The following is a 16,277-nucleotide window of genomic DNA, read 5'->3' on the forward strand; positions in this document are numbered from 1 at the left end:
CCAGTCGAGGCCTTTACTCGACTAGTCAAGGCTACGCAGATCCTAGTCCAGATTTGGTGCGGACTACGTAAATTTGAGGCGATTTTCGCCAAGGTGCGTAAGGGAGTTGCCTCAACTATAAATAGGGGTTCTTAGGGCTGTTCTAAGGTATTCTAAGGTGTATGCAAAAGGTTTTTTTATATACATCCAAAGATAAAAGGGTTATCTCTGTGCATGGGAGCATTGAGAAGGCTAGTATATTGCTTGTAATCTCATTTTTCTTCATAGTGGAAGTTTTCACCCGTGGTTTTTTACCCTTGTTGGAGTTTTTCCACTTAAATTTTGTCTTGTGGTTTGTTGGTATGCTTTGATTCTACTTCTAAATTATATTTCTTCTTGTTTATCGTTTGTGGGTGAGACTGGAGATTGGATCTCAGTTCACTTACGTTGTTGGCGTGCTGCATAATAGTTAGCTAGGCAGTTGACCTTAACTTGAAATGTGAATATATGACACCACCTTTACAAGTATGTCTAAGCGACATTCCACCGCTTGAGCTGCCTTAAGACCGGTCAAGTTAACGTGCCTTTTGAGGATGAAAATCTATGTCAGGAACGTGACGTTGTCTAGGCAACTGACCTTAACCTCAAATATGAATATATAACATCACATTTATCTGCAAGAGTACATGTGCATTCATCCTCCACCACCAGTGATAAATATGTACGTCTAAGTGACATTCCACTGCCTAAGTTATCTCGAACATCAAACTTCAAGACTGGTCAAGTTAATGTGCTTTTCGAGGATGGCACACTCATCAATGCATATCTGTCAGAATATTTGGATTCATTGGATGACACGATTGAGATAGTCGTTGGACAAACGTTTAAGGATAAAAATCGATGCCAGTATGTTTTGAGCCAATTTGCAATTCGAAAAAACTTCCAATATAGGGTCTTGTACTCATCATCTAAGAGATTCACAATGGTGTGTTTCGAAGATAATTGTGAATGGAGGGTTCATGCATTTAAGATGAATGATGCAGGAATATTCAAGATAAAGACCTACACGTCCAAACACACATGCGGCATGTCATGGATAAAGAGCGATCACCGACAAGAAAGTAGTAAGGTAGCCAGTTAGTTAGTTATTAGTCGTATTGAGCAACACATGAGATTAAGGCCAACTGACATCATATTGGTTATACATGAGAAATATAATATTCTTATTAGCTATAAGAAGACATGGTGGGCTAAGGAGATCTCAATCAAGCATGTAATGGGATCTTATGAAGACTCTTATAATGAACTCTTAGTCTATTTGCATGAGCTGATGAAGGTCAACCCAGAGACGATGACTGTCGTGCTTATTAACCCATAGACGAGCAGGTTTGAGAGATGTTTTGTTACTCTCAGATAGTACGTTAAAAGTTTTCAAAATTCTTTGCGAAAGGTATTGACCATTGACGTTACACACCTAAAAGGTAAATATAAGGATGTTATATTCATGGCTACAATCTTAGATAGAGACAATCATATCCTACTGGTAGCATTTGGTATCGAAAAATTGAAAAACAGTAGTAGTTAGGATTAGTTCCTTACCCACCTCAATTGTACGTTAAGGTATCTTCTGGATCTTGTCATTATATCAGACCGACATAAAGGTTTAATGAAAGAAATTCCTGAAGTCTTCTGATATGCAATTCATGGATACTGCACCTATTATATCTATAAAAACTTGGTTGACACATTTAAAGAAAATTCGTTCGAAAAGTATTATTGGCAGGCTATAAAAACATGCAGGAAGGCTTCTTTTGAAAAGTTAATGTACAAAATTGAAATGTCTAACCATCTAATACATGCATGGTTGATAGAAATATGATACAAAAGATAAGCATCTTCGCATTTGCTAGGAAAAGGATTTAACTTGGTCACTACTAACATATCGGAGTATGTTAATATTTTGTTCAAATAAATAAGAGAATACCTTGTGACCATATTGATAGAGACGGTCGGATTTAAGATCCAAGAAATATTCTACAACAGAAGAGAATTTGCATCATCATTTACTAGACCGTTGACATCATGGGCAGAGGAACAACTAAAGGGCTCCTATCGAAGACACGCGATGTTCGTTGTAATGCAATTTCTTGATATGATTATTATATTGTGGGAGATTATAATGACATAGTTAAGCTTGGCGAGCTTTCGTGTACATGTTGTGAGTTTGACTTCAAAGGGTTGCCTTGTTTGCATATTCTTTCGGCATATATAAAGCATAATCTTCCTCATTATACCTACTGCTCCCCATTCTATACGGCATAAAATTACTAGATCACATATAACGAATTCATATACCTAGTACGTGGCGAGAGCAAATGAAAAATATCAAACGAATTCAAGGAGTATTGTGAGAAAATTAAACTCCCATGACAGAAGATGTCAGTCGAAAGACCAAAAAGACAAGAATTCGTTCACGTTGAGAAGAATGAAAAACAGTAAAGTATGGAAGATGCAAACAAACGGGGCATAATCAATGGAAGTGCGAGTTTCTAATACCAAATAAATAATATATTTTTTGTGATATGCATTAATGTATTTTTTGTTTAAATGTAATGTGACGGTGAATAATTTAATTGCGAGACGTCTTTAAATATTATTGAAATTGAGGATTTACTACTACAAGTGAGACTTGAAAATATGGCTAATGTTACAAATTTAATCAAACTCAGCCCTTAAATAATTGCATTGATCAAAACTAAGTGACTAAGTGGCACAAAGTTCGGTGTCACCAACATTAGCATTCGGTTGCATTCGAATTTGGCAATTCACTTGCTATCTCATTTTGGATTAGTTCAGTGGCATCGAGTGTTGCCTTCGATAGCACCTAATGTACACTTGGTGCCACCAAATTTAGCATTCAGCTGCAGCTGAATTTGGCAATTCGCTATCTCAATTTGTATTAGTTCGGTGGCACAGACGGTGCTCTCATTGCCACCGAATTTAGCATTCAGTTGTGGCTGATGTCTCATTGAAGCTTTTTTCTGTGATACTGAATGTATGTTCAGTGCGACTGAATACATGAGAAAATTCATCGATGATAAGTCAAAATTCACCAAGTATAAGTAAAAAAAATTTGATTGAGTACAGGTCAAAATTCACCGAGTACATGTGAAAATTGACCGAGTACATGTGAAAAATCACCAAATTTGTGAAAATTCACCAAGTATAGATGAAAATTCACTGAGTACATGTGAAATTTGACCGGGTATGCACCGAATACAGGTTAACACCATGGCACACATATCTCGACTCTAGATGATCCAGGACCGAAATTGGGATCGAGTGGGCAGCCTATACCATTAATCATACATTCACATACACATAAGCAATGATACAGCTCAAAAAGATAACAATTAGTGACCGAGCTAGTCAAAATAAGTACCAATAACTGTTTTTCTAAGCTAACACACTCTCTCTCTCTCTAAACACAACAACAATTAAAAAGCTACTCTGTAGCTCCTCAGCTCTTAGAAATTGGTCTAGGTATCGCAACATCATCGTTGCATCGACAAGACAAGTGGGCGATAATGCTCTGGATGGTGCGTTGTATGGACTGGCAAAGCTGCTCAAAATTCAATTAGTATAGGTCAAAACTCACTGAGTACAAGTGAAGATTCACCGATTACAGGTGAAATTTGATCGAGTATAGGTGAAAATTGACGAAACTTGTGAAAATTCACCCAGTATAGGTGAAAATTCACTGAGTACAGGTGAAAATTCATCGAGTAAGGGATAAATTTAACCGAGTATATATCGAGTAGGTTAGCACCATGGCACACATATCTTACATTTCTTTGTACTTTGGTTCTTTCAAGTCTTCAAATCTTCTTTCTTTCTTCACAGGCCTCATCTGGACTTGAATTGACAAACTTATACGGTTACAATCTCCCCCTTCATTAATCACATGACAAAACCTAACCTAGACTCAAAGGTTAATGACAACCAATGTCAACCTCAAAAACTTACAATACTTACATGTCATACTAAAGATTACATAAATACAATATTTTTTACATGACATGATTACACAAGATCCCCCTCAATTCCTCTTCTTTCTTTATAAAAGATTGCCTGCAAAAAGATAATTTAGCAATTTTTGGTGGGAGCTATGTCTCCCCCCTTTTGTCAGAAATTGAAAAGGGGTTGTCGACAATTAAAAAATATTAACATGTACATAATTCTCAGACATTTAGATAGAAATGTATAGACAGAGAAAATATAAGGTGTTGAAAATATGTCTATCATATCATAAAATATCCAATCAAAAATGGTCATGATAAGGCAGGGCGGCCTATAATATCAAACATACAAATACAAACATAAACACAATAATAACCACATAGCTTAAAAGTATACACATAAGTGACCGAGCTAGTCAAAATGAATACAAACTATTGTTTCTCCTCACGAGGTCTCTCTCCCCAATACAACACAAAAAACTATTGTAGTAACTCCTCAAAACTTAGAGACTGGTCTAGGTGAGGCAACGTCATTGTTGCACTTACATGATAGGTGAACAGTGATGCTTTGAACGGTGCATTGGATAGACTGGCATAGCTTCTCTAATTAAGACTGGCGTGTAAAGATCTGTGTCTACTGGTCTTCAATGCGAGTGATGCACACGAGAAGATCACGTGTAGACACAGAGGCTGAAGGAGTGTCACTAGCTATTGGAGCCATGGGGTCGAACGACAACATGCCATCGATATCTGCCATAGTATCGTCGACCAGAGGATCAACAAGAGTAAACAATTCATGGGCTCTAAACAATCTGGGACCGGTGTGCTGATTAAGATTCATCTTCCGTATGCAGTGCACATTGAACCTAGGTGTTGTAATGGTACATTCTCAAGCTCTCTGAAACCACAATCAATGGAGATTCAACAAATCAGCCGACCGAAAGGAATCCTCGTATAATTGGACTCAAAGACAGAGACCAACTGATGGAAAATTATGGTGGACAAACACATATGCTCATGGTTTCCCAGGTTATATAGGGTCTCGACCATGAAAGGAGTAAGGTCTGTATGATTGCCGAGGTGGGGACAGAGGTTGGATGTAAAGATTAGATGAACAATGGATAATTAGAGGACATGTTTGACGCACGAAGGGCATTCCCATTATTTCATGGGACATTTTCCCCCATTGTAGAGGAATTTGGTCCATACTGCCCACTTCGCCTTAGATGATATGCATAGCTCGGTAGGCCAGTCAAGGCATAATGAGACTTTGATAAAATGAGAAATAAGTGTGAGCGTAATAGCCATCACCTGTGCCCTACATCGAACCTTGGATGTTAATGAGTCCTCATCGTTTGGGGGGATACAGCTAGAGAGGAACAACTGAACTAGATTCGAATTTACCAGGCCCCCAAATGACAAAATGGGCTCCCAACCCCTTGGTGACAAAAGTTCAAGCACCTTGTATGATTTTAGACAGGCCCTATGAACATCATGCTCGCAGATAACCTTGTGTTTGGCAAAGAGAGATTCAATTGGATTTGGGGGTGATGGAGGATCGGCCAAAGTTGGATTTGGATCGGGCGAAGAAGGGCCCGATCTCAAATTTTGGGTGGCCTCGCTTTGGTGCAAGTTACTTTGTCCTTGATCGTTTAGGTGGAAATGCATCATACCTCTTTCTTTAGCAGATTTCTTGAGGAGATTTGAAGGCATGACATGACATTATAGGAAAAACAAAAATAAAGATGGAAATGAAGCACAAAGGAGTGTTTTTACCTAAGATGCAAGAAGTAGATAAGGAAGCAAGGACTTTGGAAGGGAATGAGAGTTTCCGCCAAAACAAGGAGTAGAAACGCTTTGACCTAAAATTGAAAAAATGAGGCATCGAATTACCCTTAATTAGCACCAAATTAGGCATGAAAAATAGCTCTAGTAGCTAGACAGCTTTTGACACTTTCAATCCCACCAAAGGTGACTTCGGTGGCATTAAAATTGGCATTCAGTTGCAGCCGAATTTGGTACTTCGCTTGCTGTCTCATTTTAGCTTAGTTCAGTGGCACCGAGTGCACCATCGGTGCCGCCAAACTAAGCATTCAGTTGCAGTTGATTTATCATTTCGCTTGTTGTCTCATTTTGGCTTAGTTCAGTGGCATTGAGTGTTGCCTTCGGTAGCACTGAAGGTGTACTTGGTGCCACTAAACTAAGCATTAGGTTGCATCCAAATTTGGCCCTTTTACTTGATGTCTCATTGAAGCATTAGGTTATAGCCAAACTTGGCCCTTTTGCTTCTGGTGTGACCGATCACATATGACAATTCACTTAGTATAGGTGAAAATTGACCGAGTACATGTGAAATCTCACCGAGTACAGGTGAAATTTGACTAAGTACAAGTGAAAATTCACCGAGTACAGGTGAAATTTGACCGAGTATAGGTTAAAATTGACCAAGTACGGGTTTAAATTCACCGAGTACATGTGAAGATTCACCGTTTATAGGTGAAATTTGACTGAGTACACAACGAGTACAGGTGAAAATTCACCAAGTATATGTGAAATTTGACCGAGTGCAGGTGAAATTGACTACATCACCATTTACAAACAAATCACCATTCACCATTAATTTAATTCAAAATTCACAAACAAATCAGCATTCACCATTAATGTAATAAAGATATCATTCACAACATAATACAATATATCACAAAATTTCTATCTTCCTCCCACGCCTAAGACAAATCTCCTCAATATTCAACACTCAAACAATTATACGCCAATGAATTATTAAAAATTGGAGTGTATTGTTGCAACTCTTTTTTCACCAAAAGTTGACCACTGCACAATATGTCAATATATTTCATTACAAATATGTCGCAATCATAACCATTCGTCTTCTTTGGTAGAAAAATCTCTTCTTTGATGGTCCAGTCATGCCTGTCAAGTACAGACATGTCTCCTGTGGCATGGAAGATTATTGCGAGTCCCTTAGTCGTGATCTTGATCTATTTCTTGTATTTACTGTGTGCATTAGTTTGTAGACTATTTACAATAACAATCTCTCTTTTTAGTGGGTGGATGACCATCAAAATCCAATGTTTATTCTCATAGTTCACGGGTATGTATACCTATCCATGTTTTTTTTAAAAAAAAAATTATCATTAACGACATGATGGAAAAGGGTATGCCCAACGTGGATAAGTGTCACGCTCCAAACTTGGAAAACGGGCTCACAAAATTCTCGATTGCCGAATCCGGCATCAACAGCCTCCGTAGTGCCCCATTCTCGAATCCCGACACTCACATGCCAGATTCCGATCCTGGGATCCTACAGGGAGGATTTTCAATAGGAATTTTTTTTTGTAAAGGAGCATAACTACAAGTATAACCAAGTTACAAAACAACATCACCACATATCCACTATATCAAAAACTTTAAGTAAAATGTGGAAAGGAAAATACAAGGTGATCAAAAAGCTCCAAAATAGTTAAATGTGCACTCCTGCCTCAGCGCTGCTACTGTCCAACGCTACCTTCACGCAATTGTCATGCATAAGCTTACAAAAGCTTAAAGGGTGGTGTAAGTGTGTGTGCAAGGCAAGTGCCAAGTATATAATATCAGAGTAATGTGGAAATATGCCGATAAGTCTATGAATAATATCAGTTGTACCAAAGCTATGTGATGCAAGGCATAAATGCTATCGGCCATACCAAGACCATGCAATGCGAGGCCTATATAGCCAAATGTAGTATGCGTGATGTAAAGCAAGCATGCTAGTCCTCATCAAGTACACATATCAGTATAATTCCTCTCTAAGATATCATCGGGGTCTAGTACACTCCACACTGACTGCCGCCTCCCTAGCCGCACAGCCCAGCGAGTGGAATAGACCTCACTATCCGCCTGACCAGTAGTCTGCCAATACCTACCCGACTCGTCGATAGCGGACTCATTTACGAGCTGGTCAAACTCAGCCTAGCTTATAACCCCCTCACTCGGGCAGATAGGCCACACCCCCTTCCAACCAACCACGACATAGTGGGAGACGGGGCTTACTGGTATCTGGCACTCGGGTGCTCGTGTATCCACTCGATCTATATGTTGGAGCAGCTCTTGGTACCAAAAAGGTTTTGGGACTTTCACCCAAGGACATCTTAAGTACCCACAGTGATAGAACCAAGTATTTTCGGTATCCGATACAGCCATCCACGATGTGCCTGTGGAGCCACGACCCTGATGTCGCTAGGGCGTACAATGATCAAGTCATACATATACAAGATGTATAAGTCACAATGTTAAATCATGCAGCAATCCCGTGCGTATCACGCGCTCACATGGGGCACTCCGTCTCATAAGGAGTCCTATAAATGTCTCAGCCCAACGGCTTATGCTATACTCAAACATTCCTCATATCAAGCATACATATGATGCGTATGGGCATGAATCATGGAGCTATACTAAGCATGTTATAAAGTGATGAACTGTCCTTACAATAAAGATAGGCCTAGATGGCCTACACACAACAAGTACGAGCTTATCAATAGGCCCTAGGGAGAGTTATAATGTGGACATTTAACCAACATTATTCTTACAATATGGACGTCAAACCAACATTGCTCCTAAGGCATGACCCACCATAAAACATCATTAAACCATGGGAATCACACATTGCAATGGACCCTAAGGACATCCCGTTGGACCTCGACCCATGGGCCTTAGATACATCAAATGGGCCACATCAATGGGCCTTCTGTACACTGCAATGGGCCATATCCCATGGGCCTTTGAATACATCAAAATGGACCCTCATATGGCAAATGGGCCACATCACATGGGCCATATGTATATCAAATGGGCCACACCAATTGGGCCCCAGGCATAACAAATGGGCCATACCCAAGATAAGAGGTGATAATGATTTCCACCATTAAAATTCCTAAGGCCCACGATAACATTTATTTCCCATCCAATCTGATCATAAGGTCACAATGACCTAAAAGGGGTTTTAATGGTGGACGGTCAAACCCACTGATTTCTATAGTGTGGTCCACCTAATCCTAGATCTGCCTTATTTTTAGTCTCAAGCCATAAAATAAGCTTTCAAAATGGTTGGATAGATTGGATGTAACATATGCATCATGGTGGGTCCCACCGTCCACACCACTAGACGGTGGTGTGAATAAAACACATACATCATTGGGGGTCCCACCGTCCACACCACTAGACGGTGGTGTGAATAAAACACCTACATCATTGGTGGGTCCCACGTGGGGCCCACCATAACGTTTGTTTTCCATCCAATCTGTTAACGAGGTCACACAGACCTAGATGAACAGGAAAAACAAATTTCAAGTGATCCAAAATTTCTGTGATACCCAAAAGGATTTTAAAGGCAGACGTTCAATCACACTATTACCTATGACATGGGCCACCTGAGTTCCAAATACGGCTGATTTTTGGAGGGGGCCCACTTCAAGAAGGGGCCCACCAAATCAACAGTGCGGATGATAAACACACATCATGGTGGGGCCCACGGCTAGGACCATGGGTCCTGCTGTCTGTTTGCCTACACGCCACAGGCGCTGCCTACGCGCCCTTTGGCAGCAGCAGCGTCTGCTGCATATATATATATATATATTTTTTCACATTTTTTCATGTGTGGGGCCCGCATCGGAAGAATCCACCCGCCCATTGATTTCCATAGCTCAAGACAAGCCAAACAAGCCCAATATTCAATATATTTTGGGGTGTGGAAATATCATGTGGGTTTTAATGGTGAAAACCACTGTTTTCTATGCTATGGCCCGCCAGAAAGTCGGATTGGCCCCACTTTTCAGCTCAACGCCTAAAATGGTCTGGGGAAAAGGATGGATGGCGTGGATTGAATTTATACATCAATGTGGGGCCTACACAAGCGGCCCACCTAAATAGCTTGTGGAACCAAGCTAATATTTGTATTTTCCATTTCACGTCCAGCGTCCTTGGACTCTGGACGATTTGGGCTCAACACATACATTTAAGGTGGGCCCCACCCATGGACGTGGGCCACCAAAAAAAAGGGTTGGATGGCATGGGTAATACATACATCAAGATGGGGTTCATCCGGGTGGGCCACACGGCCACATCATCACACCAAAAAAAAAATATATGAAAGAGAGGGGGAGAGAGAGAGAGAGAGAAATAGTCACGTGTGATGGAGGGAACCCGACACTATGGGCCCTCCCTTGCATTTAATCATACATCAAGTGGGTTCCAATACATGTGGGCCCACCAAATCAAAGATCAACGGTGGAGATTCCTTCTCCACCCAAAATGGACGGTCTAGATAACCTCTTTTCATGCAAGGAAAATAAACATCATGATGGGGTCCATGGGAATGGCCCCATCATGAAATGATCATGAGAATCAAGGTGGGCCATCAGCCATCTAGGATCCAATGTGAGATCCATACCATCAATCGGTAGGCCTCACTTGGCCCATCATCAAAACATGAAAAATCTAGCATATAGAAGCACCCACCGTTCGATCTTCTTGGTCTGTTGGAATGCCGGTCTCCTTGTGCTTCACTTTGATGGAGGGTGATGAGAAGTGAATGGCTAGGATGAAGAATTTTGGGATGGGAAAGTGGGCCACACAAAACCACTTTCTCTCACACTTGTGATACTTGGATGTCCATTTTTTTCTCCTTTGTTGCTTGAAAAATGTGAAGAGAAGGAGAGAGAGAGAGAGAGGGTTGTAAGGGAGAGAGAGTGATGGGTGATGGATGTGAGGTGAGTGATGGGTGAGGTGAGAGACTTGTTGACTTTTGGGGTTTGCTTGACTTGTGGAGAAAGAAATGATGGGTTGCTCTTGTACTTGACATGAGGTGATTGATTGATTGATGGGACATGATGTAGAGATTCTCTTGGGATTTCAAACGCTCGGTGTTTTCTTCGAAATAAACGCTAGCCCACATCTCCCTGCCAGGGTATCGGATCGGTATGCAAGACGTGGTATTGGAACCGCGGCGACGGTACAGTCACAATGGTACAAGTCTCGGATTAAGCCAACTCAAATCTACAAGATACGACTTAAGGTCGGTGCAAACATCGATTATACGTCGCAAATTGCCGAACTTCGACGGGAAGGATCGCGGGAGTCGACGGAACAATACAAACTAGGATACGGGTCTTACAATTCTCCCCACATAATAAAAATTTCATCCTCAAAATTTATACTACCATCGCACTAAGCATAACTCATAAGGGAATATGGAACATAACATCATATATAATCAAAACACAACATATCATCAAACACCTAATAGATGGGGATAACGCCCACGAATCTCAAGCTCTAACTCCCAAGACGCATCATTCATGAGCAATTTAGCAAGACGGTATAGGGGCCAAGTCACACGAATCGTCGATGACTGCTCCTGATGACTGAGGGTCCTGCTGGGCGGCATAAAATCTGCCTTGGGCCTGCTGGGGAGGTCCCGGAGGCTGGTGCTGCGGTCGCTGCTGCTACTGTGGGGGCTGTCGGCGAGGCTGATACGGTGCCCTCGGCTGCTTCAGCTGCAGATGGGGACACTCATGCACAAGATGTCTTGTCCTACTGCATCCAAAATAGGTACCTCCCGTAGGTGGTACTGGGGGTGCCACTGGTGCTCGGAATGTTGGGCAGGTCATGCGCCACTGCTTTGGAAGATGTTTCTGCGGCTGGGAGCTACTGGAGGGCTCCTTCCTCTTCAGATCTCCCTTTAAGTCACGGGCTCTCTGCAAACTGGCCCAATCTGTCTCATAGATCTGAGCCCTCTTCACAATTTGCTCAAACGTCGGAAGCATGTGTCCGATCACATAGCTCCTGAGGGCAGGACGCAAATCGTTCTCAAAATGGCGGGCCTTCTACCCCTCATCATCAACAAGATACGTCGCAAATCTCGATAGTACGACGAAACATGCCTCATACTGGGACACAATCATGTCTCCCTGGACCAGAGTCTCAAATTCTAATGCGCGCTGCTGCCGCACATGCTCAGGAAAGAACTTCCAGTCGTATCGGAAGTCCTTGAGAAGGGTGCTCGCACACTCCTGCTCAGCCTTGGCTAGTGTCACAGTGGGACGCCTGCTCTGCCCCTGAAGAATAGCTGTCATCGCCTGTAGCATCTGCTGCAGCTGGGCGGCACTCACAGGTACGGTCGGATCCGCACCGGTCTTAGGTAGAGGAGTAGTATCCTCAGGCTTGAAAGTAGGAATATCCGGTGGTGGAGCGAGAGTAGCAGGTGGTGGAGCGAGATTTGCTCGGGTCGCTCTTCTAGGCATAATGTCCTATAGCAAGGAACAAGGGCCTATCAGCCTTGAGAATTCTCAAAGGCATAAACGTTAAGAGTCTATGTCAGAAAATCGCTAAGTCATTCAGACTCGGAACCTATTCATTCTAAATTTATAATAAATATGTGATGTGATCCTTAGGTATTCCCAAGTTATGCTCTGATACCAACTTCTGTCACGCCCCAAACTTAGAAAGCGGGCTCACAAAATTCTCGATCGCCGAATCCGGCACAAACAGCCTCTGTAGTGTCACATTCTCGGATCCCGGCACTTACATGTCAGATTCCGATCATGGGATCCTACAATGAGGATTTTCAGTATGAATTTTTTTTGTAATGGAGCATAACCACAAGCATAACCAAGTCACAAAACAACATCACCACATATCCACTATATCAAAAACTTTAAGTACAATGCGGAAAGGGAAATACAAGTTGATCAAAAAGCTTCAAAATAGTCAGATGTGCACTCTTGCCTCAGCGCTACTACTGTCCAACGCTACCTACACGCAACTGTCGTGCATAAGCTTACAAAAGCTTAGAGAGTGGTGTAAGTGTGTGCGCAAGGCAAGTGACAAGCATATAATATCAGAGTAATGCGAAAATATGTGGATATGCCCATGAATAATATCAGCTGTACCAAAGTTATGTGATATAAGGCATGAATGCTATCGGCCTTACCAAGACCATGCAATACGAGGCCTATATAGCCGAATGTAGTATGTGTGATGCAAAGTAAGCATGTCAGTCCTCATCAAGTACACATATCAGTACAGTTTCTCTCTAAGATATCACCGGGGTCTAGTACACTCCACCCTGATTGCCGCCTCCCTAACTACACAGCCCAGCGAGCGGAATAGACCTCACTATCCTCCTGACCAATAGTCTGTCAATACCTACCAGGCTTATTGATAGTAGACTCATTTGCGAGCTGGTCAAACTCAACTTAACATATAGCCCCCTCACTCGGGCGGATAAGGCCACATCCCCTTCTAACCGACCACGACACAGTGGAAGACGCGGCCTACTGGTATTCGGCACTCAGGCACTCATGTATCCACTCAGTCTAAACGTTGGAGCAGCTCTTGGTACCAAAAAAGTTCTGGGACTTTCACCCAAGGACATCCTAAGTGCCCACAGTGCTAGAACTAAGTATTTTCGATATCTGATACGGCCATCCACGATGTGCCTGTGAAGCCATGACTCTGATGTCGTTAGGGCGTAAAATGATCAAGTCATACATATGCGAGATGCATGAGTCACACCGTCAAATCATGCAACAATCCCGCGCGTACCGCGCACTCACATGGGGCACTCCGTCTCATAAGGAGTCCCATAAATGTCTCAGCCCAACGGCTTATGCTATACTCAAACATTCCTCATATCAAGCATACATATGATGCGTATGGGTATGAATCATGGAGCTATACTAAGCATGTTATAAAGTGATGAACTGTACTTACAATGAAGATGGGCCTAGATGGCCTATACACAACAAGTACGGGCCTATCAATGAGCCCTAGTGAGAGTTATAATGCGGACATTTAACCAACATTATTCTTACAATATGGACGTCAAACCAACATTGCCCCAAGGCATGGCACGCCACAAAACATCATTAAACCATGGGAATCACACATTGCAATAGACCCTAAGGACATCCCGTTGGGCCTCGACCCATGGGCCTTAGACACATCAAATGGGCCGCGTCAATGGGCCTTATGTACATTACAATGGGCCATATCCCATGGGCCTTTGAATACATCACAATGGACCCTCATATGGCAAATGGGCCACATCACATGGGCCATATGTATATCAAATGGGCCACACCAATTGGGCCCTAGGCATAACAAATGGGCCATACCCAAGATAAGTGGTGATAATGATTTCCACCATTAAAATTCCCAAGGCCCACGATAACATTTATTTCTCATCCAATCTGATCATAAGGTCACAATGACCTGAAAGGGGTTTTAATGGTGGACAGTCAAACCCACTGATTTCTATAGTGTGGTCCACCTAATCCTAGATCTGCCTTATTTTTAGTCTCAAGCCATAAAATAAGCTTTCAAAATGGTTGGACAGATTGGATGCAACACATGCATCATGGTGGGTCCCACCGCCCACACCACTAGACGGTGGTGTGAATAAAACACATACATCATTGGGGGTCCCACCGTCCACACCACTAGACGGTGGTGTGAATAAAACACCTACATCATTGGTGGGTCCCACGTGGGGCCCACCATAACGTTTGTTTTCCATCCATCTGTTGACGAGGTCACACAGACCCATATGAACAGGAAAAAAAAATTTCAAGTGATCCAAAACTTCTGTGATACCCAAAAGGGTTTTAAAGGCAAACATTCAATCACACTGTTGCCTATGACGTGGGCCACCTGAGTTCCAAATATGGCTGATTTTTGGAGGGGGCCCACTTCAAGAAGGGGCCCACCAAATGAACGGTGTGGATGATAAACACACATCATGGTGAGGCCTATGACTGGGACCGTGGGTCTTGCTGTCCGTTCGCCTACACGTGAGTTGCCCGCCTCTATATATATATATATATATATATATATATATATATATATATATATATATATATATATATATATATTGAAACCTTATTTTTTCACCTTTTTTTCATGCATGGGGCCCGCATCGGAAGAATTCACCCCACCCATTGGTTCCCATAGCTCAAGACAAGCCAAACAAGCTCAATATTCAATATATTTTGGGGTATGGATACATCATGTGGGTTTTAATGGTGAAAACTACTATTTTCTATGCTATGGCCCGCCAGAAAGTCGGATTGGCCCCACTTTTCAGCTCAACTCCTAAAATGGTCTGGGGAAAAGGATGGATGGCGTGGATTGAATTTATACATCAAGGTGGGGCCTACACAAGCGGCCTACCTAAATAGCTTGTGGAACCAAGCTAATATTTGTATTTTCCATTTCACGTCCAACGTCCCTGGACGCTGGACGATTTGGGCTCAACACATATAGTTAAGGTGGGCCCCACCCATGGACGTGGGCCACCTAAAAAATGGGTTGGATGGTGTGGGTAATACATACAAGATGGGGTTCATCCGGGTGGGCCACACGGCCACATCATCACACCAAAAAAAAAATGAAAGAGAGGGAGAGAGAGAGAGAGAGAAATAGACACGTGTGATGGAGGGACCCCGACATTATGGACCCTCCCTTGCATTCAATCATACATCAAGTGGGTCCCAATACATTTGGGCCCACCAAATCAAAGATCAACGGTGGAGATTCCTTCTCCACCCAAAATGGACGGTCTAGATAACCTCTTTTCATGCAAGAAAATAAATATCTTGATGGGCTCCATGGAGAATGGCCCCATCATGGAATGATTATGAGAATCAAGGTGGGCCATCCGCTACATCTAAGGACCAAAGTGAGATCCATACCATCAATCGGTAGGCCTCACGTGGCCCATCATCAAAACATGAAAAATCTAGCATATAGAAGCACCCACTGTTCGATCTTCTTGGTCTGTTGGAACGCCGGTCTCCTTGTGCTTCACTTTGATGGAGGGTGATGAGAAGTGAATGGCTAGGATAATAGATTTTGGGATGAAAAAGTGGGCCACACAAAACCACTTTCTCTCACACTTGGGATGCTTGGACGTCCATTTTTTTTCTCCTTTGTTGCTTGAAAAATGTGAAGAGAAGGAGAGAGAGAGAGAGGGTTGTAAGGGAGAGAGAGTGATGGGTGATGGATGTGAGGTGGGTGATGGTGAGGTGAGAGACTTATTGACTTTTGAGGTTTACTTGACTTGTGGAGAAAGAAAGCATGGGTTGCTCTTGTACTTGACATGAGGTGATTGATTGATTGATTTGAGTGATTGATTGATGGGACATGATGTAGAGATTCTCTTGGGATTGTAAACGCGTGGCGTTTTCTTTGAAATAAACACCAGCCCATATCTCCCTGCCAGGG

Source organism: Magnolia sinica, chromosome 16 (genome assembly GCF_029962835.1).
Source record: "Magnolia sinica isolate HGM2019 chromosome 16, MsV1, whole genome shotgun sequence".
In the NCBI taxonomy this organism is placed as follows: Eukaryota; Viridiplantae; Streptophyta; class Magnoliopsida; order Magnoliales; family Magnoliaceae; genus Magnolia; species Magnolia sinica.